The following is a 26015-nucleotide window of genomic DNA, read 5'->3' as shown; positions in this document are numbered from 1 at the left end:
TTAAACTAAGCTTTTGGTAGCAGGAACTGCACAGTTTCCTTTAGTTGCTAACCAGCAGGAAAAACAATGGCTTTCTCTGTCAGCCATGTTCAGTGCGCTGGACACTGACCTTGAGGCTGCCACGAGGCCAGGCGCTTCCTCCCCTGGGAACCATCCCAACCCCCAAATATTGGCCTCTCCCTCCCACCTGCTCCTCTAGTCCCAGGGTGAGGTCCGGAGGGGCAAAAGGCGAGTCCCTTTGTGGCAGTGGCTTCTCTGTGCAAATACAACACCGAATAAATTAACCTCAAACCGGCTAGTTGGGGTGTAGTAGTTTAGCAGGACTAATTGCAGACAATGGAGCTGAAATGACTTTTCCAATTAGCTGCTGGTTGGAGTTTAGTTGGAGGAACTGTCAGCTCCAACGATGGGTAATTGCTTTATTGCTCACAAAACTATCATCTATTTAGAACATATGTGCTAATTACTCTGGATGGGCGTCGAAAAAGAGACCATAAATCTAATAGCACTTAAAAAAGTCTATGGTGCTTGTAAGCAATCCCAGTCCCTTGCACATTCTCTTCTGCCCAGGTTGGCGTGATGGATGGCTGCCTTTCAGAACACCGAACGTTTGGACTGGAGGCACCGACGGGATGCTCTGGTCAAATCGAGTGTGCGGGAGAGCTAGCGACCAGTGCATGCTGTGCCCAGGCGATAAATCACTGTCATCAAAACCAGTCCCCTTTTTAGCCGCCCACTTTCCTCCCACTTTTTCAAAAGATTACTTCAGAAATCTTTTAATTGGATTATGCTGGGAAATTAATCTCCTTTAGCCTTGGTTAAATTTGTGGCCACTGTCAGGAGGAAAGCCGAAAAAGCTCTAAGCACATGTATGTAGAGATATGGTCCTATGCAAACTTAGCTGGCTGTCCATACATTTGTATTCACTTCTAGAGTAACTGCTCCTTCCTTCCCTCAGCCCTCCAGGGTCTCCCAGCTGTGTACGGCAACCAGCGCCCCGAGTCCTCAGGAGTGATTGGGAGTGAGAAAGTTGGAAAGACACATCTGGGCAGAAGGCCGCGGCAGCCCTTTGTGAACCCCCTTTGTCTTAAGTGGAACTTGTCTGTCCCAGATCCCCTAGCTCCATATCCAGCATCCCCACAGCACGTTGCCTTCCTCCACAAGTTGGTTCTGGGGGCCAGGTACCAGGGAAGAAAAAGCTGGAGCGGCAGGAAAAGGAAGGAGAGTGTGTGGGTGGAAGGCTGCCAGACAAACCCACTTGGTGCCTCCTCCCCCCACCCAACCCCAGCCCCCTTCTGCACAAAAAGGCAAAGCCCGCTCTTGGCGTTTTCCCTGGCGCAACTCTGGAGACACTTCCCCTTGACATGTCCAGCGCTTGAGGTCTGAGAGCTGGGGCTGGTCGGGCTCCTCCCGATTCGGGGAGCACCAGCGCAATATCCTTTCCAGCTTCCCGGCCCGGAGTTCTTAGCTTGGTCCAGCGCGGCTCGCGCAGTTGCGGAAGCTGACAGCCAGGTCCCACGGACTGCTTATCTCAGCGGGAGATGACAACATCTGCCCGAAACGGGATATCTACTTTTGCAGCTCAATTTAGCTCTTAATAGCAGCCCTCTGAGGTGTGGTTAATTGATGGGGATAAAGGCATAATGACTTGACGGGGAGACGACAATGATCCTTTGATATACTTTTAAAAGAACACCAACCACCCCAAACACCGGCAGGTCATCGCTGGGTGGGAGGATAAGAGGAGGGTCTGGAGGCAGGAAAAACGGCTCTTGTGTTTCTATTAGAGGCTTCAGTGAGGGGTGAGCCGGGGTGAGCCGGGGTGAGCCCTGGCTCCCAGGGCTGGGGCACCCGGGAACCACCAGGGCGCGCAGCTCGGGCTGGTAGGGGGTTGTCGCTTGGTAGCGGAGAGCGGGGCGGTGCAAGGACCCAGGCGAGCTCGGGATGAGAGGTGACCAGACTGAATGGCGGGGAGGAGCCCAGAGCCAGGTAGAAGGTCACCCTCCCCGGGCTTGGCCACTTTACCAGCCCTTCCCTTGTGCAGAGCTGAGTCCCTGTACCACTGGCGGCCCCGGCTGCCCTCCCACCCCAGCTAGAGCTACCCCCTCACCCAGTGTGAGCCAAATAGGCAAAGGGCCGAGCTAGCGGGAACTCACGGGGCTCCGCTGACTGGACAACCTCAGAGGGCCCCCAGCGCTAGAAAAGAGCGGCAGGCGCCGGGGGAGGGTGGTGGTGGTGGGGTGTGTGTGTGTGTGTGTGTGTGTGGTGTCTCGCCCCCGAAGTGCAGAGCTGCGCCCAGCAGCCCCAGAGCACGTGGCGGCATTTTCTTCCGTCAGCCCAGAGCCCCGGGGCAGGGCGCCCTGGGACGCACGCACACGGGAGAGGGTCGCTCCGCCCGTCAGAGCGGCCCAGCGCGCCACCCACCCGGACCTCCCTTCCGGCCGCCACTTCTCTGCACCTTCCTTTTCTCCTCGCCTGAGTTCCCTCCACGCAGTTCTAGTTTAGTCCCCAGGGGGTCAAAGCAGTTTATGACACTGCTCAAGCCCCCAACCAGAATCACACGAGCACTAAAACGAAGCAAAGCAAAGCAAACCGCGTTCTATTTGCCAAGGGGAACCCCATCGGGGACAGGCGGTGGTGTCCCTGGCAGGTTCTGAGAGTGGCTGGTTTTACAGTTTGGAGAGGGGCAACCTTGATGCTTCAGGGGTGAGCTCCCTCTGGAAACGGGAGGAGAAATGACTCCAGTCGCCGTCCTCATTTTATCGTCCTGAGAGGTCGCAGGTGTTTGGGCTGCGTCTGTCCTCTGCCCTTCTCCCTGAGCGCTCGGAGCAGGGATGAGAGGCTCAGGAAACCCAGTGTCCCCGAGCCTTCCTGTGGAGAGGGCGTCCGTGGTCTCGGGGCGGCGCGCTGGGGTCAAGGACTTGAGGAAGAGTAATTAAGAGTCTCCCCTCGCGGTCGGCCTGTCGCAGTGTAGTCTGCCCTCCCACCCTCACCGCCCAACCTCGTCTGGGGTGGTGCTGACCTCTCTGAGGTCCAGGGAATCGGGACTCACTGTCTGTCCCCAAGTCCTGGGGCGCCCCCTCCCCGCGACTCTCCGCCGGCCCAGCCAGGCAGGACTCCTAGGCCGAGGTGTCGTCCTCGGGCACCTCAGAGTCAGGGGCCGGTCCGGGTCTAAGTCTAGGCCCCGGTGAGCGCCTTTCGCCCAGGAGCGCCCCGGCGGCAGGGCCCCGGAGCTTTCCCGAAGGCCCGCAGTCTTCCCGGTCCCGAGGTGCTCGGGTCACCTCAGGTGGGTCCCGTAAGCGCTGGGATCGGCGTGGTCCTCGTGAGTGAGGGCAGCCAGGAGGCACCGTCCCTTCCGCAGTCAAGGGCCCTTCCCCCTGGGTGTCTCCTCACGCTCTTCACCCCACAAGGGCGCTCCTTCTCGAACCAACTCTGCGCTGTGCAGAATCAAACTCTCTGGTAAGGGCCCCGGGACCCTTCCACTCCTTCCCTCGAGGCCCCGGGCATTCCGGCCCTGAGCCCCGCGCCGGAGGGAGCAGCTCCCGGAAGCGAGGCCCACATCCGGGCACCAAGCCTCGCTGGCGAGGCCGCCTGCGGGCGCTCCACACCAGAGTGGCTCCCCGCGCCGTGAGGGGCCCGGGCGCGGGGCTGGGCCTCAGGGACCTCGTCTGACCGCAGGGCCCGTGCTCTGGCTGGCACTTAAGGCCCCTACCCCGGGAGTGAGCGGAGTGACCAAGTCCCAGGCCTGCGCGGAGGAAGATTCATTAAGGAAGCCAGGCCCGACCGGGGGGTGGCGCACGCTCCCCGAACCCCCGGCCCTTGCCCTCGGTCGGTGCCCGCAGTTTGTGTCCCCTCAAGTCCGAGCCACAAACGTCTTTGGAACTCGCCAGGAGGAGTGGGAGGCGGCCTCCGCCGGACCATGCGAGGGCCGGAGACACCGTCGAAGGAACGCCTTTTGCCTGTGGGCCCCAGTAGCCCTCTCTCGCCTCTATGGCCAGAGCGGTCTAAGGCTCCCAGTCTTCGGGCTGCCCCCCAGTCTGCCCAGCCTGGAGCGCCCAGTCCACCGTAGGCCGAGGCGGGTGGCTGGCAGGGCCAGGGGGCGACTGCGACACCTCAACTCCGGTTTTCTAGTGTAGGGGGAACTTGGTCTTACGAAGCTGAAAGTCCGTGGGAGCTGACTTTGTGGCGTTAGGTATTTTTGAAAACACCCGTCAGCAAAGCGGGAACAGCACAAAGTGCTGTGCAGTTCATAAAAAATGTTGGGGAGAAGAGTTTGCGGAGAGAGTGTTTTCTCATCCTTCAAATTAGAAAGTTGGTGTGTGTCTCACCAGCAGCGCACTGAACCGTATCTTCCTTCAGACAGGGATTGCGAAGCGGAAATACCGCCACTCTGCAGCCAAACCTGTGAGGACTGATTGCAGGGGGACTGGTGCTCCAGATGTTGCACTAGAGGCGCTGCGAGTGTGAGCAGGTAATGTGGAGAAGAGTGACATTGTTAACAGAAAGCGTCTAATTAACAATGACTTCATTTGATTGGAAGGATGAAAAAGCCTTTTAAATCAATCCAGATTCACTGGCCTAAGCTTAGCCAATTTATGAATATGGAGCCTGACTGGGGTCTGCTTTCTTTCAAAGATGTCATCTTAGGGGTAATAGCATAGGTGAAGTCATTTGGTTACACTGTGGAAACTTTTATAGTGCCTTCCTTGGGAATTTAATTCAGTGCTTCTTCATTTTATTAGGAACAGACTGACTCCATCAACTGTGCTCTCCCTGTTTAGAGGCAGGACTGCTTGAAGCAATTAGGTTCACCAATTAGCATAGTTTTACTGACCCTAGCAGCAGCACTGCTTCTTAGATTATCCATTTCTTCAAAGTCAGGGAAAAGCTGGAGCACAACATGCTTCCCAGGTGTCCAGGTTGGGAAAATAAGCCCACAAGCAGGGTAGCACAGCAGCGCAAAAAGCTTCCTAATAGTCCCCAAGTGTTTGTTTCAGCAAATTCAGGTGGATTTTCTTCTTTTTTCTGACTCTGGACTCTGTAATACCTCCTTACTTCGATATAGCCTTTAACACCTCTCTCCTGTGGTTGTACTTTTGGCAGAATGGCTTTAAAAAGTGAATTTTCTTCCTTCTTTTCTGCCTGCCTGTATGGTAATGATGCTGTGGATAATGTTTTGAAAGCGTACCTCCAAGACTTTGCTGCAGTCTGTTCACTGTAACCTCAGTCATTTGGTGGCCAACATCTGTAGTACAGCAAAGAGTTTGGAGCCTGAAGTAGTCTGGGAAAGAAGGGGCTTTGCTTTTGCCACCGTCCTGGGTAGTGAAGGGATTACATTTACATAGCTATTTAGTCTCTCTCTCCTCTAAAATATATATTCCCCTGTAAGATTTCACTAGATTAAATTGTTGACAGTTCATCAGTAGCAGCAACAGTGTAATATCTCTAACCTTATTAAATCAATAAATACTAGATCCATGCATTGAATTAAAAATGCTTCAGCATGGTCAGGAATTGCAATCATATGGTCATGAACCTCAGAATTGAAGATGCTACTCAAAAACTGTCTAGTTGGCATTTATTTGACCTTCGTTTTCTGTTTTGGGTCTGTGATTAGATATTCAGAGCTAACATTTCAGGGACCACTGCGATAGATTGTTTATTTTCTGAAAATCCTTTTCTTTCACCAACTCCTCACACTTAACCATGAAAATGATATGTGCATTTAACAGTAGCAATGCACTGTGACTTTGTAGTTCTTGTCATTAATTTTCATCCAGGGAATATACTTCCATTCAGTATACATTACTGTAGTAAGATGTACTCAAGGTGCATACATTTCTACATAAGCATGACTAAATTTAGATGAATATGTTTTTATACATGTGGAAATAAATATACTCAGTGTGCATGTATGACTGTACATTGATTATAAGTTTATTTTAAAAAAAGAAACCACATAAATTTATCTTTCAGCACTGTCAACTGTAATTGTAAGCCAAAGTACTATTTACTGTTTTAAAACAAGTTATTTATAATCTGATTTCCTTATTGAAATTTATTCCACAGAGAAGAAATAAAAAATTTTCAAGTCTTAAACTTAACAGAGTACTTAGGAAGTTATACACTTCTTAAATGATTACATTTTATGTGTGAAAAAAAATACCTCAAATGTGATTTACCAGAAATTGGTCAGTTTTAGATTAGTAGGTAAATTTACAGTTAGTCCCTACTGAAAACAGGGAATGTATTTAACACCTGGAAGTTTAATGGAAAAGTAATATTACTCTAGCCAGATATTTGTTCATACCGATTAATGATGCTAATTATTTAAAAATGTGCACCCCCAATTGATGTCAGCAAGCATATATGGTACTGAATTCTAAGATATAGTCATTGGGCCTTGGGTCTTTCACACTGTGAAAGAAAAAAAATCTGTATTTGACAAAATAGGAAATCAACCGAAATCTATCCCCTTTAAATAAACTGATTCCTCAGTATTTTCCCACTGTTGGTGTAAGTTGTTGTCTGTGATGTTCCCTAGGGCTCTTTCCTCTGCTCTCTGATTTGGTATATAAAAGCAGCTCTGAATGATGGATTACTGTGTCATTGCAGCCTGTGAAGGATTAATTTGTTTCATTGATTTCTCTTTAGGCAGATTGCCAGAATTTGCTGCTTCCCACCTTTCCTTAAGACTTCTAGGAGTAATAGACAGTAATAGCCTAAGACAAATCAGCTCCTGCCCGTAAAAATACAATCATGAAACTAGGAGTCTTACGAAAGCTATATCAAACTTTTTATTGGCACACTGGGAGAAAAATTAATAGACTATTTTATTTGCTTTAGAAATATTTTTAATTGAAAAGTTTCCTTGACATGGTGACTTAAAACACATCATATTAATACCTCTTAAGTAAACATTAATAATGCTTGTCCCATTCAAATTTTCTCTAATTTATAAGGATCCTGTTTACTCAGGTAAAAAAAGTCATCTATGTAATTTACAAATACTTTTCTTTCTATGCCAGATTTTAGGATCAAATAACATGCCATTGTAACTTTAAACCAATTTACCAGAATATTTATAGGATGATTTGACCCAAAGAATTTTTAGAAACTGTGGACAAGGACAGTGTATTAGAGCATAGAAACGGAATTGTGTAATTGTTGAAAGAAACAATAACATTTTATAATTAAAAAAGTAGTATCTGCTCATAATAGAGAATTTTCAAAAATTAAAATGACATTTTGTGTATTTCCTCTAAGCCTTTTTTCCAAGTGTTTATGTTTTTATATATCATATATTTATAAAAATTATAGTTAGCACTTCATACTCTGCTATTTTTCGGTTGACATAGTACAATGAACATTTTCCTATATACTTAAAATTATTATTAAAGTCATTTATATTGACTGTAAAATGTTTTAACATGTATACTTTAATCATCATTGTAATATTGGTGAGTTAGATTTTTAATTTTCCATTATAAATAAAGTTATGATGAATAACATTTTAAATAAATCTTTAATCATACCTCTAGTTATTTCCTTATGATGTATTATTAGAATAGAAATTACTTGGACTGAGGGTATAGACTGTTTTTGAAGTTTCTTTGTATCAATTACTAAATTGTTCTCCAGAAAGGTTCTTCCAGTGTACACTGGTGCTGTTTTAAAAGATTTGTCTGTAGAGCCAGCATTCTAATTCATGTTACATGAGCAAATAAAGCAGAACAACAGTCTTTTCCTTGTGTTCTAAAAGTAGTGGCAGCATTTTGCATATACTTAGTTTCTCAGAAGTATTTTCCCAAATGCAGATGTGAAATAGGCTGGTTATACAAATCTATTTGTTTCCCTTCTGTGGTGCTGAAAATTATATTGATTTAATGATCTCAAGTTATACTTTTTATGCAATTAGTTGTGTAGTAAAAACTAATATTGTCATGTGCTAATGTCTTTTTCCTCTATTGTGCTATAGTAGCAGTCCATGCAATATCAGCAAGTTTATGCTTTTCCTGTGCATTGCTGAAAGGAAAAAGGAACATCTGTTTCCATTATATATCTGCATCATAATGATAACAATTAAATAGCTATTATGGTGTTATACAGTAAATATATTTTGCTGAATGACCTATATGTTCTTGTTTGAAGATTTCAGAGATCTCAGAGGCATCTAGGTTTTACAGGTAGTTTCATGTACCATTTAGAGGTAGAAAAGCCTTTACTTACTTTAGGTAAATCATTGCAGTTTCTTTTTGTCTTGGTAAAAACAAATAAACAAACAAACAAAGAACCCTAAGGCTTGAATACTAGGCTCTCAGATATGACTCTTGAATATATTTCTCTTAGACATATGTTTAGAGTACAAATTATTAGTATTTCTCTCAATATTCTTGAATGAGTTAGTCATGGTGCTAATAATACAGTTCATTTTGTGTTTTGTGACATTTGCGTACTGTTTATATTTTACTAAGCTGCAAAACTGGTGATGTGTGTGTGTATTTACATACTGTTTCACTCTTTTTTTTTCTTGTATTAGGGGGACATAGTGATATTTACTTTTTAAACTCAGCAGGAGAATGTTTAAAACCACATTATTTCCACTGACCTTTAAGATTCTAGAGAAATCTTTTGGTTAGTGTTTTGGTGGTTATTTAAAAAAATTACTATAAAGTATTTCAAGCAAAAAATCATGTATTATACATATAACTCCATGTACTCCAAACTGGATTTGAGAAATAAAATGTTATCAGTACAACTGAAGCTCTTCCTGAAAAGATTATCATTATCCTACATCCGATTATTATATTTTGCCTTGTAAGTCCTTTTTTCACATGGTCTAAAAATTTGACTTAAGTGGCTTGTCCTCTTAAATTACTTGGCATATTTCTCTGCTTTCCCGTCCTGATCTGTGAAGTTGAGAATAGGTCTGCGTGCTTTCTGATGGTCTTCTAGCCATAGTTTTTAAACGGGTTTTGATTACCTCTTGTTTTCCATATGAAACAAAATGGAAAAAAAACCAACAATGAAAACAAAGAGGCTCAGAGAGGTTAAATAACTTGCCAAAAAAAAATATAGTAAATCACAGATCTGGTAATAAAACTCAGTTCTCTTCAACTTAAACACTTTTCTTCAGTTCATAGTGTCATCTTTTGGGTACTAGCTGACTGCCTACAGTTCTAGACTGTGATTAACGACTATCCAGAGGATGTGTGGTTTTGTGATTGTGCATGCAAGAAAGGGTTCTCTCTTAGAAAATCTTTTCTGTGGGTAAAACCATTAGAGTCACATCAGTCTGGATGTTACTTATTCAAGAATGCTGTGTGTCCTGCAGAGATTGTGGTTCCCTTTGTATTTTCTGGACTTTCCAGGAAAGAATGACAGTTTGGGTATAATGAGGCTTTCTGTAGGCACCCTACCTTACAGTTAATTTTCTGATCTCTTCATGATAACTGGACTAGGAAAATAGGAATGGACAAAAATATATATGTCTCTTTATCTGTATGTATATCTAAATTCCAATATATTTTGGCAGTCAGAAGTTTAACAAATTACTTTTTTCCTTTTCAGTGTCTTTTTCTATGGTCAAATAACAAACTACTTTTTATTTGAAAATTAGTTTTTACTTTTTGTTTCTATTTAGCAGCCAACTTACCAGAAAGTAACTTAAAGTGAAAGCAACACAAACAGAATAATGTAGAAACACATTTTTAAAATCTCTTTGGAAAAAAGTCCCCATTCTAAAAATGGCAACTTAGAATTACGTGCATGTAAGTTCTCTTTCAGGTTTTCACTCTTAACAAAATTTAATTCATTCTTAGTCGAGATGAGTAAGCTTGACTCATAATATTCACAAAGTACCATGTCTCTTCTATGAAAAAAATAGCATTATAACTAGAGATGGAGTTATGTATCTTATTTTAAAACCATCTTTTCTAAAATCAGTTGCTTCCAGACCAGAAAGTTGGTTTATAAATTATTTACTTCCTTCAGTAAATACATACTTGGAAACTGTTAATAGTAGGATCATTTTTTCTTTCTTTAAGGCAGATGAAGCTACTAATAGTAGCTTTGTCAATGCTATACATGTTCTCAGAGTATTTGTATTTAAACAAGCAAACCCGATAACTTTTTTTTTTATAGTATTTTAGGTCAGTTATTTTATGTGTTCAGCAGCTTCTAGTTGGAATATTTCCCTAGCATTAAGTTTGAGGAGGGGAGACCCAATGTAATCAGATACCAGCATTCAGGTACCCCTTATATTTAGCTAAAATTATTGGCTTATTTGCTTATACTCACTAAATATGATTTCTTTAATTTCTTTTGTGTTTTTATCTGGAGGGAAAGGTGTGTGTTGTAAATATTTCAAAAAGGTAATTCTTGTCTAGTTGAAAGTTCTGGTGAACATCTATAGTATATAATATAAGGAATTTTCCGCGCTGGTTAATTTTCCCCATGTTGCTGTAGCAAGTTTGTGAAATTCAAGAGAAAAGCCATGGGTAAAGGAAACTAACCCTTGACTGACCTGTTTTCTCCCTGATCACAATATGAATATGTGTGGTGGTGGTGAGAATATGGAATCTTAATCACCAAATCAGTAATGCCAAAACCAGAGAGATCCCAGTGAGACACAAGAATCTATGGTCATATATAGTCCACATGTATTATCTTTCTTAATGTAACAGTTCTCTGTAGAAAGGTTATGTGATGTTTACAGAAACAGCAGTATATGCTAAAAAGTCAAAAACAATTTTTTTGCCCTATAGAATACCAGGCATATAGGTCCTTAAATATCTGCACTGTTTCATTCAGTTCTTAATGACTTTACTTGAGACCAAATTGATATTATTTCAAGACTAACATTGGCTGTGTATTTTCTGTTGACAACCAATAGACAGTTTCCACTTCAGAATTTGCCTTTTGGTAAGGGGCATAGACTTTTTCTCTATTAATGTTAGATTTGAACTTTGTAAAATTTTGTTCATGGCCTGTTTTGAATTCCCAACTCATTAGGATTATTTCCCATAATTCTGAGGAAAATTATGTTATTGTTGTAATTATTGTTTTTGAGTTATAGATAATTACAACTATTTAATGAGCTCTTGCCATGCTTAAGGTATGTGAGGTAGATAAAGGTATAGTCCCTGCCCTCAGGGGAATAATAATTGGTACATTTTTGCCAATAATTTAATAGATTATATTTTCTCAATGTAACATATTTGTGTTATTTATTAATATTACTAAATTGGTACTGTAAGAAAAAAAGAAAATATATTTAGTTTTTGTTGCTGTTCTTTACCTTTTAAACAAATTCTTAGAAATAATGCTAAATGGAATCAGCCAGGTGGTGAAAGACAAATACCATTTGATCTCACCTATAAGTAGAACCTAAATGACAACATGAAGAAGCAAGCAAAATAGAACCAGAGATATGGAAATAAAGAACTAACGGACAGGGACTACAGGGGAGGGTATGGGGTATAATGGGGGAAAGAAGGAGAAGGGTCAAGTCAAGGAACATGTATAAAGGACCCATGGACAAGGACAACTCAGGGGATAGGGCAGGGAGGATTGAATGTGGGAGGGGGGTGGGCATGGCAGGGGAGAGTAATGGGAGAAAAATGGGGATGACTGTAATTGAACGACAATAAAAAATTAAAGAAAAATATAATTTGGGGTCAGGCATTACTTTTAATAAGTACCTTGAATAAATTGAATATAGCATTTGCTAATTTTAAATCAGTTAAAAAATTAAGATCTAAGAATTTTTTAATACTATAAAGTATTTTCTTGATGTTTGCCAATCTAATTATGTCTCTGTAAAAATAATTGCACAACAATGTTTTTAAAAAGTGGACTTTATGTTTCTTATTTAGCAAGAAGGAGGTTCATTTTTTAAAAATATTTTATTTATTTATCTTTAGAGGGGAAGGGAAGGAGAGAGGAAGAGAAACATCAATGTATGGTTGCTTCTTGTGCATCCCCTGCTGGGAACTGGCCTGCAACCCAGGAGTGTGCCCTGACTGGGAATCGGACCGCGATTGTCTGGTTCACAGGCCCACACTCAATCCACTGAGCTACACCAGCCAGGGCCAGGAGGTTCATTTTTAACATATATCTTATCAATTATGCTATTACATTTGTCCCAATTTTTTGCTCCTTTTCTCTCTCCATCTGGTACCCCTATTCCCTCCAGTAACCGCCCCCTTAGTTCATGTCAATGGGTCGTGCATATATGTTCTTTGGCTTCTCCGTTTTCTATACTGTTCTTAACCTCCCCCTGTCTATTTTGTGCCTACCAATTATGCTTCTTAGTCCCTGCATGTTTTTCTCCATTCTTCCCCTTCCTCCTCCCAGCTGATAACTCTCCAAATGAGCTCCATATCTATGATTTTATTCCTATTCTGGTTGTTTGTTTAGTCTGTTTTTTTTATTCAGTTGTTGATATTTGTGAATTTGTTGCCATTTTAGTGTTCATAGTTTTGATCCTTTTCTTAAATAATTCCCTTTAACATCTACATAATAATGGCTTGATGGTAATGAATTCCTTTAGTTTTACTTTGTCTGAGAAGCACTTTGTCTGCTCCTTCATTCTAAATGATAGCTTTGCTGGATAGAGTACTCTAGGTTGTAGGTCCTTGCTTTTTATCATTTTGAATACTTCTTGCTAGTCCCTTCTTGTCTGCAAAGTTTCTTTTGAGAAATCAGCTGATAGTCTTATGGAAACTCCTTTGCAGGTAACTCTCTGCTTTTCTCTTTCTGCTTTTCATATTCTTTGTTTTTAACCTTTGGCACTTTAATTATGATGTGCTTAGGTGTGGTCCTCTTTGGGTCCAAATTGTTTGGGATTCTCTGTGCTTCCTTGACTTATATGTCTATTTCCTTCACCAAATTAGGAAAGTTTTCTTTCCTTATTTTTTCAAATAGGTTTTCAATTTCTTACTTTTTCTCTTCTCCTTCTGGCATCCCTATGATTTGTATGTTGACACAGTTAGAGAGGTCCCAGAGTCTTCTTACTATCTTTTCATTTAAAAAATTCTTGTTTCTTCTTTCTGTTCTGGTTGACTGTTTATTTCTTCCTTATCTCCAAATAATTGATTTGAATCCTGGCTTCCTTCCCTTCACTGTTGGTTCCCTGTGGGTTTTTCTTTATTTCACTCAGTTTAGCCCACATTTATTCCCTTATGCATTTGCTGTACTCAGTGCATCCTTATCACTAGTGTTTTGAACTCTGCATCTGACAGGTTGGCTTAAAAACTTTGGAAGTCTTGCATTTTATAGTAAGGAACTGGCCAAATGCAATACTTCTGTTCTCATATAAGCTTGCTTAATTATTTTCTTGCCTCAGCAAAGTGTAATAAACCCTTACTTTGTGAATTTTACTTTGTTCTTTCATTTATTTTTGGGTGAATTTTACTTTTTATGCAACTATTAAAACGCTATTATCATCATATGAGATGCTAAGCACAGCTTAGCATCCTTCCCCTCCTATCTTCTTCATATATTGTTTAATCTATTCATGTAAAATATAAAATTCCTATTTTACTGATGAAGGATTTGAGTTTCAAACATGGTTAATTCTTTGCTTAAGTCACATAGCTGATGAGTAACTACAGAACATGGATTTTAATTGAAGAACATCACTCCAGAACCCATTCCTCATCTATGGTGATTTCATTGCTACTTATCAAGTAACTCATTATATTACCATATGATTTTATTATGGTCCAAGTTATATTCTCACAGGACATAAAAGTTCATAGGGCAACACTTTTATAAAACAAAGGAGCATCTACATAATTTCACATTATTCTTATGTTCCACTATTTACAGGATTATAACATTCTCCAGTGTTTATGTGATGTTATACATGTAAATGCACTACATAGGATGAAGGATGAGTCATATCTGAGAGTGGCTTTTTTTGGCACTAAGTTGGCTTCATAATTAAATAGCACTTTTGTTTCCAAATTGAAAAATTAATAGCAAGAACTTTTATTATTTCTGATTTGCAATCTTTTTTTTCAGAATGATTTTATCTTTAGTGGCTTTGAGGGGAAAAAATCATGGTTTCCTTAGTAGGTATATTATTTTGCTAGGGCTGCTATAACAAAGTAACGCAAATGGGGTAGTTTGAGGAACCAAAATTCATTATGTCTTAGTTTTGGAGGGTAGAAGTATAAAAGCAGGGTGTTGGTAGGGTTGTTTTTTTGAGGGCTGTGAGGGAGAGGATCTATTTCATTCCTATCTCCTAGCTTGTGCTGATTTGCTGGCAATCCTTGGTGTTCCATGGCTTGTAGATGTATATGACTCTGATCCCTGCCTTCATCTTCATGTGGTACCCTCCCTGTGTGTATACATCTCTGTGTTCAACTTTTCCCTATTTATAAGGATACCAATCATATGGGATTAGAGCCCATCCTAATGCCCTCATCTTAATTTGATCATTTTCAAAGGTCCTATTTCTAAATAAGGTCACATTCACAGGTACTGAGAGTTAGGACTTCAACATTTTTGGGGGGACACAATTCAATTCATAATAATAGGCAATTTTTTCTAAGATATTAGATTTGAAAACACTTTAGTAGTGGTTATATACATAACTTTATAGTTTATCAAGTCTTCAGTATAATTATATGTGCATATATCCCTAAACGAGTCATGTCTGAATAGGACTGATTTTGCACTGTGTTCTTGTAAAACAATTGTAGAAAGAACAAACTGGAGAACCACTCAGGAGGGCTGTCAGTAAAAGATGATTGGATGTCATAGTATGTGGGGCATATAATGAGCTATTGGAATGACATGTACAAGATTGGTATAGCTGGTGGTATGATGAAGTTGGGATATAGGTAGACATCCAAGGCAAGAGGATGTTTCAGAAGCAAAAGGGGCATGGGTTTAGGTCCTGATGAAGGAATGAATATTATATGTATAATGGTGCTAAAGGGAGGCTTTTGGGCCAGTTATGTTGTCAAGGAATCCTGGCTCTGGCCCTTTAGGGTTAATGCCAGTTTTAGCTAAGTTTTAAGGAATTGCCATAGGATTTATTTTGAATATTATCATGTAGAAAATTTGAAATACATCAATAACGAGAAGAAAAACATGACCTGTAATCTCACTACCCAGAGCTAGTCATTATTAATATTTTGGCATCTTGATGTGATTCCTATGCAATTTATGCCATGATTTTTTATTGAGATTATATCATATAAACAGCTTTCTAAAATTCATTAGTTTGTATATTCTCTAAATATATATCTAAGTTTGAGATCCTTGGATAACAGATCTAATGGTCATTAGTGATGAATTGGGTCACTGTAATTATGTAAACCATTAGGTCAAATCAGCTTTGTCTCATGTGATTTGGTCCTTTGCCTTCAGTCTGGTTCTTCCTACTATCTTTCCCACTGCTGTCAAGATCTTTTTAATGATCATGTCATTCTCCTGACTTACCTCCTTTAGTCAGTATAGAGGTCCAGTTTTTTAGTATAATTAGGCATTTCTATGATCTTTCTCATGCCTTTTTTTCCTCATCTGCTACTTTCCCAAAAGTTTCTTGAAGTTCTCAGAATATTGTGTACCCTTTTGCACCTCTATAATTTTTCACCTCTTCCCTCAACTAAGAATGCCCTCTCTGTCCTCTGTACAGCAGCTACTCATTCATTTGTACTCATTTCACATGACTTGTCCTCTCTGAAGCTTTCGTTCTAAGCATTTTAGTATTTATAGAACTTTCTAAAAAACTTGTTATAAACTGATTACAGGGTATTATAATGAGTAATTTCCATCTTTACCGTTCTTACTAGATTGAGTTATTTAAGGGCAGGAATCATGTGATACTTACACCAGTATCCTTTGTACTTAACATGGTACCCAGCAGGTGTTCAAGCAAAATGTTTGCTGAATGAATAATCCTTTTTTAAAAAAATCAAGAATGGTGGCTGAACAAGAAATAATTTGGGGGCCCTGGCTGGTGTAGCTCAGTAGATTGAGCACAGGCCTGTGAACCAGAGGATCACAGTTGGATTCCCAGTCAGGGCACATGCCTGGGTTGCGGGCCAGTTCCCAGCAGGGGACTCATGAGAGGCAACCACACATTGATATTTCTCTCCCTTTCTCCTTCCTTTCCCCTCTAAAGATAAATAAATAAAAAATTAAAAAGAAAAGAAATAATTTTGGGTATGACAAGCAAAAAAGTAAGATGGCTAGTTAAATTCAATATATCACATGTTTATTAAGCATTTACAACTTGTAAGGTGTTCAGCTGGGCATGTGAAAATGGGAGACCAAAATAAAGAGAAACTTTAAGAAACTGCAGTCTAGTCCTGGCTTGTGTGGCTCAGTTGGCTCGAGCATTGTCCCATACCTGAAAGGGTGCAGGTTCGATTCTTGGTTAGGGCAGGTACCTGGGCTGTGGGGCTCAGTCTCTGGTCTGGTTGCTTGCAATCCTTGGTCTGGGCAGGTATGATCCCAGGCCCAGGAGCATATGTGAGGTGATCAATCAATGTTTCTCTCTCACACCATTGTTTCTCTCTCTCCTATCTCCTTTCTCTTGCCCCCTTTCTGAAATCAATGGAAAAATGTTTTGGGGTGAGGATAAAAATATAAAAAATAAAAAATAAAAAATAAAAAAGAGTTGCAGTCTAGTGGAGGATTCCCAATTTCAGTAAATTGATGTGAGATGATGGTAAGGAATATAATAAAGAGTTGTTAAAGAGTATGGCTCATTTAAATGAATTGTGACTGCAAACATTTGTATAGAATCTTAAAATTAACAAAGTTTATTTGTTTACAGGTGAGAGTGGATCTACATCACAGGCTGTAGTTGATGTTCTCAACATTTGTATTGATAGTTCCTCATCATCACTTGCAAGAGGAGCTCCAGAGCCTCATTGCTGAGGTAAACACCATGATCTGGTATGATGCCATGCTTTTCCACTTCATCCTTTCTGTTCTGGCAGAGGATCTGGGTTAGAATTTATCTATTTGTTATTGTAAACAACTATGTAGAACTGAAAGTGGAATTTTTCAGTAATATTGATATCATGATTTCTTTGAGATGTGTACTGCCTGTTCACAGAACTCCCAAATAGTGAGTGCCTTGCTTATTGTAGGTATTTAGCAACATGAATTTGTTTAAATTGTGTATAGCTGTTAACTGCTTCTTACTGATTTTTAACATCTCAGTTAAAAATCATTTTAGTTATTCCCTTTAATAATAAAGAAGCACATAATATTAATTTTACTTATACTTAAAACCTCTGTCTTCAGTAATAATTAACCAGCTCCTCAACTCTTATGGAAATTCAACTGGCAACTAATAAAATTTCATATCAGGAATATTTAATTATAAAACCTCTCTATGTATTAACATGAATGAACACTGGAGCTAATAAAAATATTTTTTCTTTGTAAAAAGTACATGTATTTTTCAGAATTCTGGGAAATGTCAAAGTAGTTTTGCCTGTGGTCATATTACATTTAGTACTATCAAGAATATTGCTAAAATTAACAAAAGTATCCTTTTAAAAATATTTTATTTATTTTTTAGAAAGAGGGCAATGGAGGGAGAAAGAAAGGGAGAGAAACATCAATGTGTGATTGCCTCTCACGCTACCCCTATTGGGGACCTGGCCCACAACCCAGGCACACACCCTGACCAGGAATTGTACTGGCAACTTGTTGGTTTGCAGGCCAGTGCTCAATCCACTGAGCTACACCAGCCAGGGCACAAAAATATTCTGTAATTTCCTCAGTTATTGCTACTGGTGATGAGGAATATGAAGTTGGCATGTTTTCATGTTTTGAGCGTTTTCATTATATACTTCTGATTTTACATGTCAGAAGCAATCTGTTTTAGTTAACAGAACTGAGAACATTTTTACTTAGGGATAGAGGTCAGGCTTTGATTGTATTTTTAGGTAAGTATACTTGTATATAGAATACAGTGAATGTGCCCAAGTAAATCAATGTACAATTTTGTATGTAAGTATTATATAGTATTTATATATTTCTGTGACTATAGTTCATGAAAACATAGTGGTTGGGGACCAAGGCATAAGTTTAATTTCTATACTGATTATTTAATTTAGTTGTTTTCCATGACTGTGGTTACACTCATCTTTCAGCTATAAGCTGCTGTTCACCAGGGAACTTTGGCAAGAGAATTGGCTAGATCAGCAAGTCCATTTCCATTGTGGAAAAACAACTTGAAACTCCTCTCTACTGATGGTGAGTCAGTGTCATCTTCATACAGGAAAGATTGTGTTAGTATTATTTTAAGTTTCCAGGGTTATCAGATGACAGTTTGGTTTAAACTTTTTTATGAGACATTATTAGGATATTTAATTATAATGTTTCATTATTTAAATGTAAAGGATCACACAGAAATCAACCTAACAGTGAAAAAGAATGGAAGTAATAATTTGATGTTTAAGAATATACCTAAAAGCAGTTTGATTAGCATCCCCTTCATTGCATTCTTATTTCCATGTAACACATGCCAACTATAATTCATGACTCTTATATGAATGAATATTGGCTAGAACACAATTATTTGTTCTATACTTGCTTTAAAATATAGTACTGATTTTAGGAAATTTCAGGAAATTTACGGATACTATAGTATCAATGTAAAGATTTTCTTCTATTTTGGTTTTTTAACTGATAACCATCATTAATCCTTACTATCTCAGAGATATAGTGGATGACTACATATGTTTAATATTGTAAGACTTAGTAGTGTATCTGCTTAGCAATCTGTAGTTCAGGTCAATATTATTTCATGTATATTTAATAATCATAACTTCATTTTACTGTACTAATTACTTTTATGATTTGACCCAACCTCATCTAACTGTGAGGTATGTGTGTATGTGAGGTATATGTACTCGTATATATGGGAGTATATATAAATAACTTGATACAGTTACTAATATTGCTTTGATCCTCTTTCTTCAAGTTTTCAACTGAGTCATCTCCATTGTCAGGTTGTCAAAGTAAATTTTATAGTCTTGCTTTGCTAGTATTCTGCCTTTCTTTTGTTGTTATTGTTATTATGTTTTTATTTTCTTCTTTCATTGTATAAACAGATCTCAAAGTTTCAGACTGGTAGGATTGATATTCACTGAAGTCAGATGAAAGTCCTAACTGTAAGGAGAAGATCCTTATATTACAGGTACATGAGATTATGTGATTATAATTAGTCTTACCACCAGTATATATGTTTTTCTAAGAGGCCATGAGATAAAAAAATAACATGACAGTGTAGTTTGTAGGTTTTATTATACAATTTTCTTTTCCTCAAAAATGCCCTGAGTATTTCTACATTAATATTGGATCCTCCCTTCCCGTGATCTATATGTAATTATTCAGTGTAACCTGATGCATTTTTCAAAATTTGGTCCCTTGAATACATTATTTTCATACCATACATCTCAATATTATTATTATTATTTTCACATTAAGCCTATCTCAAACATTTTCAGTTGGACTAGACTTTGGAAATTTCTTTAATAATGCAAGTCTAACAGCATTATTTAGTGTATAAACTTGAGTTTATCATAGCTGGAAAACTTTCTAGTATAGTTATAATAATAAAATACTATTTATTGAATAATTAATATTTGCTCAGCTCTATGCTTAAGTGTTTTCTCTATCTTATTATATCTTCACAACAGTTATATGGGTAGAAGTAATTATCCTAGGTTTACAGATAAGGAAACAGAGGCTCAAAGAGCTTTATAATTTATATAAGGATAGTGGCTGACCCAGGATTCCAAACACGGACTATCTGATCCTAGGGTTTCTGCTCAGACCACCTATTTAAGAGTGCTGTGTTAAGCTGCATGAATGTGAAATGTCAGTTTGACCATTGTTGAGGAAAGCCAAATGGACAAGTTGTTTAGGCATTATGGAAACCTGTGGTCCAGTGATTTTTATTCTTAAAATCCTTCAATTGTTTCTATTGTTTATAAGATATAAATTGTGTTCCCTTTAGTGTACATACAAGGTCTTTTGTTATCGAGCCATTGCATACTATTTCAGGCTTACCTCTGGCAGTATTGCCACTCAACGTCATATATACTTCTTACATGTTGACCTTAGTTAAATTGAATAGCTACCATAGTCATCCTATCATGATTAGTTATTTGGTATCTTTTCATTAATATTTCCCTTCTTACCATTATGATCTTTCCTCTCTGATCCCTGGTAAGTAGCAAATTTTTATTTAAGATTGAACTTTGTTATTTCTCTGAAGCCTTTCCTGACTACTGGTCTCTGTCATTGAACATTACCTTCTTTTTTAAAAAAAGTTTTATTTATTTATTTTTAGACAGAGGGGAAAGGAGGGAGAAAAAAAGGGAAAGAAACATCAATGTATGGTTGCTGCCTGCACACCCCCTCCTTGGAAGCTGGCTGGCCTGCAACCTAGGCATGTGCCCTGACTGGGAATTGAACCAGCAACCCTTTGGTTTATAGGCCAGCACTCAATCCACTGACCCACACCAGCCAAGGTAGAATCTTACCTTCTTTAAGCCTTTCTGTTACATAGGTATATTCTAGAACCTATGCTTTATTATATTTATTTATTTATATGTCTCTTTCTAACTAGACTATAGATTTCTTAAGGGTAAGTACAAAGGCTGTGTGTCTAATTTTTATATCCTCAGTTTTTAGCACAATGGGGAACACAGTAGATTTTTAATAAGCATTTTTTGAACAAATGAATGACTGTACAAATGAATTAATGGCTAATTCTGATAGGAAAGAAAAGATGATTCTCACAGTTGGTATGATAACGGTGATAAAGTGAATTCTAAGGTGGAATATTGCTACACTTTTCAGGGGCCATTAAGTATAGAAAACAGTTTCTTGAAGTCTCACTATAATAATACCAGCTTCTTGTAGACAATATATCGTGTATGACTGGAATTTTGTTATCTTGAACAACCAAACCATTATTGTTGGAAATTTACCAATAAAATTTAGATAGTTGATTTTTTCATAAATATTATATTTCAGTAATGAGTATGATAGATCTTGACTCAAGGACTCTATTACTTTCCTTAAGGAGGTCCACATGTGCTTCAGTATTATAATCAATCTAAAGTTAGAAAAGGACTCTTCTTGAAAAATTATCAAAAGTAATTAAAAAATGAGCCTATTATCACATTTAAAATTCCATTTGCTTTAAAATAGTAATACATTCCTGATTAAAATGCTTATAATGACCAGTATTATCAGGATGACAAAATCTTACACAGGTTAATAGTTTTATATTTTGAAAAACACTAATTTATCATATTACTCCTTTAGTAATATACCAAGCTTTAAGTTGGTTTATATTTTCTCTATTTATAATTTATTTATTTATTTTATTTATCTTTAGAGGGGAAGGGAAGGGGAGAAGGAGAGAAATATCAATGTGTGGTTGCCTCTCATGCCTCTCCCCTACTGGAGACCTGGCCGGCAACCCAGGCATGTGCCCTGACTGGGAATCGAACCGCAATCCTGTGGTTCGCAGGCCCGAGCTCAATCCACTGAGCTACACCAGCCAGGGCCTCTATTTATAATTTAATAAAGTTATATGAGTTAGAGATCAAATGTTCTTTGGCCATCAGAGTATAATTTTAACTGAAGAAATGCTATGCAATGACGATATTGAAAGAAATTTTAAGGTTTCTGATATTAACTAGATTCTGTCAAATTTTTATTTGCTTTGGACTATATAAAACAACTTAAGAAAATACACTAAATTAAAATGAGCTATGCCGACATAGCATATTCACTAAATAATTTAGATTAAATGAGGCAAATGTTGAGGGAGGTTAGAAAGAGTGAAGTTTTCTTTGCTCAAGCTATAAACACTAAGACTTTTAATTTTGTAGAAAGACATTAAGTACTCTGGTCATTCAACTTGTATATCCTTTAGCCTATTTAATAATCAAGTATTTCTAAGTAAATATGTGATTTAATTTGTGCTGCTGAGAAACAGTGATTAGAAATAGCAATGGTGGGGGAGGGAGTGTGCGGGTGGAGGGGAATGAAGGGGGGGAATAGAACAACTATAATGGTATAATCAATGAAATAAAAAAAGAAATAGCAATAAAAGTCATATAATGAAATAAGAATACTAAAAAAATCCAGGGGTTTTACTGTGGCTCATTATTCATTCATTTTCTGGCAGCCTTCATGATTACAAATCACTTGATTGACTAAATAGACATTCTCAAAGTGAATTATGAATCAGGTTCATTTTTCCTGGTTGATAGTTGGCACATGCTGTAACATACTTTGTGATATATCAAATTCTTGTAACACTAATAAGAGATATAATCAACTCTTTATTTCAGGAAAACTAAATTGCCTTTTCAAAAGATGAAATGCAGTTGCTAACATTTTAACAACACAGTGTAATTCCTGCTTTTGTATTCCAGAGTAGAATTCATAATGATGATATTATTTTTCAGATTAAAAACATCTTTAGAATGATTTACCATCAGGCATAAAACTCATATCATTTCTATAGCCTCCTTGAACAGTTGTCTGAGCCTAGTTTGCAAAAATAGTTAAATTTCTTCCTGTAGTATTTAAAGGGTCCATAGTGATTGGAATCTTGAGTCTTTCCACTGGTAAAACTAAATCCAGGGGGTCAATTTTGCTTTGATATGCATTCTGTTCTCTTTTAACTTAGTAAGAATTCTTCATACATAACTACACTGGTAGTTGAATGGCAGAAAATTCTTATAGTACAACTGCATTTTCTTTAATCTCATCCACCCAAGCAACTGACAATAAAGTGGGTGCTCTTTAATGTGTATTCAAAATTTGAGAACTTGAACAAAATTCAGTTATTACCTTAGTAAAATGATGTCCCTTCACTGAAAATTATCAGATATGGAAATGTAGGGCTTCATTTTTTTAACAGAGTTATTATGGGATCCTCTTACTAATAATAGAATTGCATAAGATAAAGTAATTCTGTGTTCCTAATGAAGGTAAAACCATCAAATTTAATAGAAGCTTTGCATATATAAGGATTACAGAATTATGCTGTCATACTTCACACCTATGTAAAAGCAGAGTAATTAGTATCTCAGCGTTCCAGTGCTTTTAAATTTAGTTTCTTTAATGAATAAGATTTATTTATATTATAACTAAAAATTGTTTTGTTGCTATTTCATTGTCTTAAAAAGTGTACAAAATTTTTTTGTACAGAAAAATTAGACTGAATAATAGACTGAATAATACTCTATTAACATATGAAAGTGTAGAATGATAATGTATAATTATATCTAATTTTATAAATGCAATTTTAAGCTAATTTTTATTTCAGTGTTTAGTCTCTTAAAAATTGCTTAAAGTTCTTGAATTTGTTATTTAGCCACCTTGAAATTTTATTTTATTTTAAAATATATTTTATTGATTATGCCATTACAGTTGTCCCATCCCCCCCTTCATTTCCCTCTACCCTGCAAACCCCCTCGCCCACCATTCCCCCCCTTTAGTTTATATGTCCATGTGTCACAAGTTCTTTAGATTCTATATTTCCCATACTATTCTTGCCCTCCCCCCTGTCTATTTTCTACCTACCATCTATGCTACTTATTCTCTGCACCTTCTCCCCCTTTCTCCTCCTCCCACTCCCCTGTTGCTAACCCTCCATGTGATCTCTATTTCTATGGTTCTGCTCCTTGATCTAGCTATCTGGTTAGTTTGTTTTTGTTTTAGGTATGGTTGTTAATAACTGTGAGTTTGCTGTCCTTTCACTGTTCATATTTTTCATCTTATTTTTCTTAGATAAGTCTCTTTAACACTTCATATAATAAGGGCTTGGTGATGATAAACTCCTTGAATTTGACCTTATCTGAGAAGCACTTTATCTGTCCTTCCATTCTAAATGAAAGCTCGGCTGGATAGAGCAATCTTGGCTGTAGGTCTTTGGATTTCATGACTTGGAATTCTTCTTTCCAGCTTCTTCTTGCCTGTAAGGTGTCTTTTGAGAAATCAGCTGACAGTCTGATGGGAACTCTATTGTAGGTGACTGTCCCCTTATCTCTTGCTGCTTCTAGGATTCTCTCCTTCATTTTAATCTTGGCTAATGTAATTATGATGTGCCTTGGTGTGTTCCTTCTTGGGTCCAACTTCTTTGGGACTCTCTGAGCTTCCTGGATTTCCTGGAAGTCTATTTCCTTTGCCAGACTGGGGAAGTTCTCCTTTATTATTTGTTCAAATAAGTTTTCCACTCGTGGCTGTTTNAGCCTCTCCTCAATTTTTTGAATTCTTGTTTCTTCCTTCTTTTCTGTTTGGTCATTTCTTTCTTCCTCCTGGTCTACTCCCTTGATTTGAGTCCCAGTTTCCTTTCTATCAATATTGGTTTCCTGTGCATTTCCCTTCATTTCAATTAGTGCAGCCTTCATATGTTCCTCTAATTTGTGACTAAAATCAACCAGTTCTGTGAGCATCCTGATCACCAGTATTTTGAACTGTGCATCTGATAGTTTGGCTATCTTTTGGTTGCTTAGAAGTATTGTCTCTGGGGCTTTGAGTTGTACTTCTTGAGCCATATGCTTTAGTCCGTTAGCGCCTCTTATGTATGAGGGGCAGAGCCTTAGGTGTTCACCAGAGCAGGGTGACCCAGTTGGGTTGTGACACCATATTTGGGGGTGGGGTCAGAGAGCGGCAATGACATTTGTTCCACTCTCTTTTGGATTTTGGTCCCCTCTGCTGCTTCCTGCAAGTAAACCAGGGCTCCCCCTGGTGCCGGCTCCTGGGTGTGTGGGCCTGGCACCTGCCAGGACCCTGTGGGTCTCCCCAACAAACTCTCTGTGAGCCTGGGAGCTTCTCCCGGCACCTTGACCCCCCAAACTTTTCCAATTGGTGCTTTTAGGCTTCAATTCCCATCTCTGGGTCCCTACCCTGTGCGGTCTGTCTCACTGCTCGCTCCTTCGCCTGGTTTATCTGTGCGCAAATGTGTGACCTCGGTCAGCCTGCCGCCTTGAGCCCTCACTGGGTCTGCCCGTTGCCACCCCACACCTGGGATCTGCTAACCGCTGCCTGTGTGCCTGGGTTGGTCCGGCCACTTTTTCCTGCGTGACCCACTCCACCAGCCGCTGACTCCGCCCCTTTTACTGGTCTGGCAGAATGGTTTGTTGTTGTTGGACTTCTGTAGAGTTCAACTTTCTGTGTTTTGGTTGTGTTTTTGTTACTAAAACTTTGTTGTCTTTAAACTTGGTTGTGAGAGGAGGCACAGTGTTTCCACCTATGCCTCCATCTTGGCCAGAAGTTCCAGAATCTGACTCTTCAAAAAGTTGGAGTTGCGGGCCTCAAGGGGAAAGGCAGTGGGTCTGTTGTAAGGGTTTTGGCAGCTGAAGGTGCACCCTGGATCGGCTCCTCTGCTTCCTCCTGCTTTTGCAACCCTGACTCCCTGAGGTCTCCTGAATCACGCCACTGGAAATAGAGAGGCTGGAGCCACAGCAATGTCCCAGGCTTATTTTAGGGTGGAGTCAGGGCGCTGCGATCTGAGGAGAACTTTCTTTCCTTGGATGATATCCTGACGTCCCACGAGAAGCTCCCGGTGCGCACAGAGATCCCCATTCCACGCCTCGGTGCTTTCTTCCCAGAGCGGAGTAGAGGAGCCGACACAGACAACTCGATCCCCCAGGTTAGCCCTTTGGCTCAGGCCTATGTAAAATTTTATTTTTATTCCCCTAACACCATAATTATGGGACTAGTAGTTAAAATTTCTATTAAATGTGTTTTCTGTGATTAAAATTTCATTCCTGATTAGGCAGTTATTTATATGTGTAGTCCATTATTATTTTCATCTAAAAATTATAACTGGAATATTAATCTTCCAAAGATATTTTTAAAAATATATATTTATTTATTTATCTTTTGAGTGGAAGGGAAGGAGAGAGGAAGAGAAACATCAATGTATGGTTGCTTCTCGCGCATCCCCTGCGGGGAACTGGCCTGCAACCCAGGCACGTGCCCTGACTGGGAATGGA

General features: G+C 39.1%; 1 long non-coding RNA gene across 1 annotated transcript in view; it reads left to right on the top strand.

Moving 5' to 3' along the window:
• Nucleotides 1–26015, top strand: part of LOC118977299 (uncharacterized) — a 42873-nt gene that overhangs the window by 7055 nt on the left and 9803 nt on the right. Inside the window, exons 3-4 of the long non-coding RNA XR_005064494.1 lie at nucleotides 4360–4471; nucleotides 16799–16920. This is a non-coding gene — a long non-coding RNA (uncharacterized LOC118977299). The remainder of the gene's footprint in view (nucleotides 1–4359; nucleotides 4472–16798; nucleotides 16921–26015) is intronic.

Source organism: Sturnira hondurensis, unplaced genomic scaffold, assembly GCF_014824575.4.
Source record: "Sturnira hondurensis isolate 20B ecotype Veracruz unplaced genomic scaffold, ASM1482457v3 Scaffold0021354, whole genome shotgun sequence".
In the NCBI taxonomy this organism is placed as follows: Eukaryota; Metazoa; Chordata; class Mammalia; order Chiroptera; family Phyllostomidae; genus Sturnira; species Sturnira hondurensis.
Note: the sequence above shows the minus strand (reverse complement) of the source record. Positions and strands in the feature narration are given on the sequence as shown.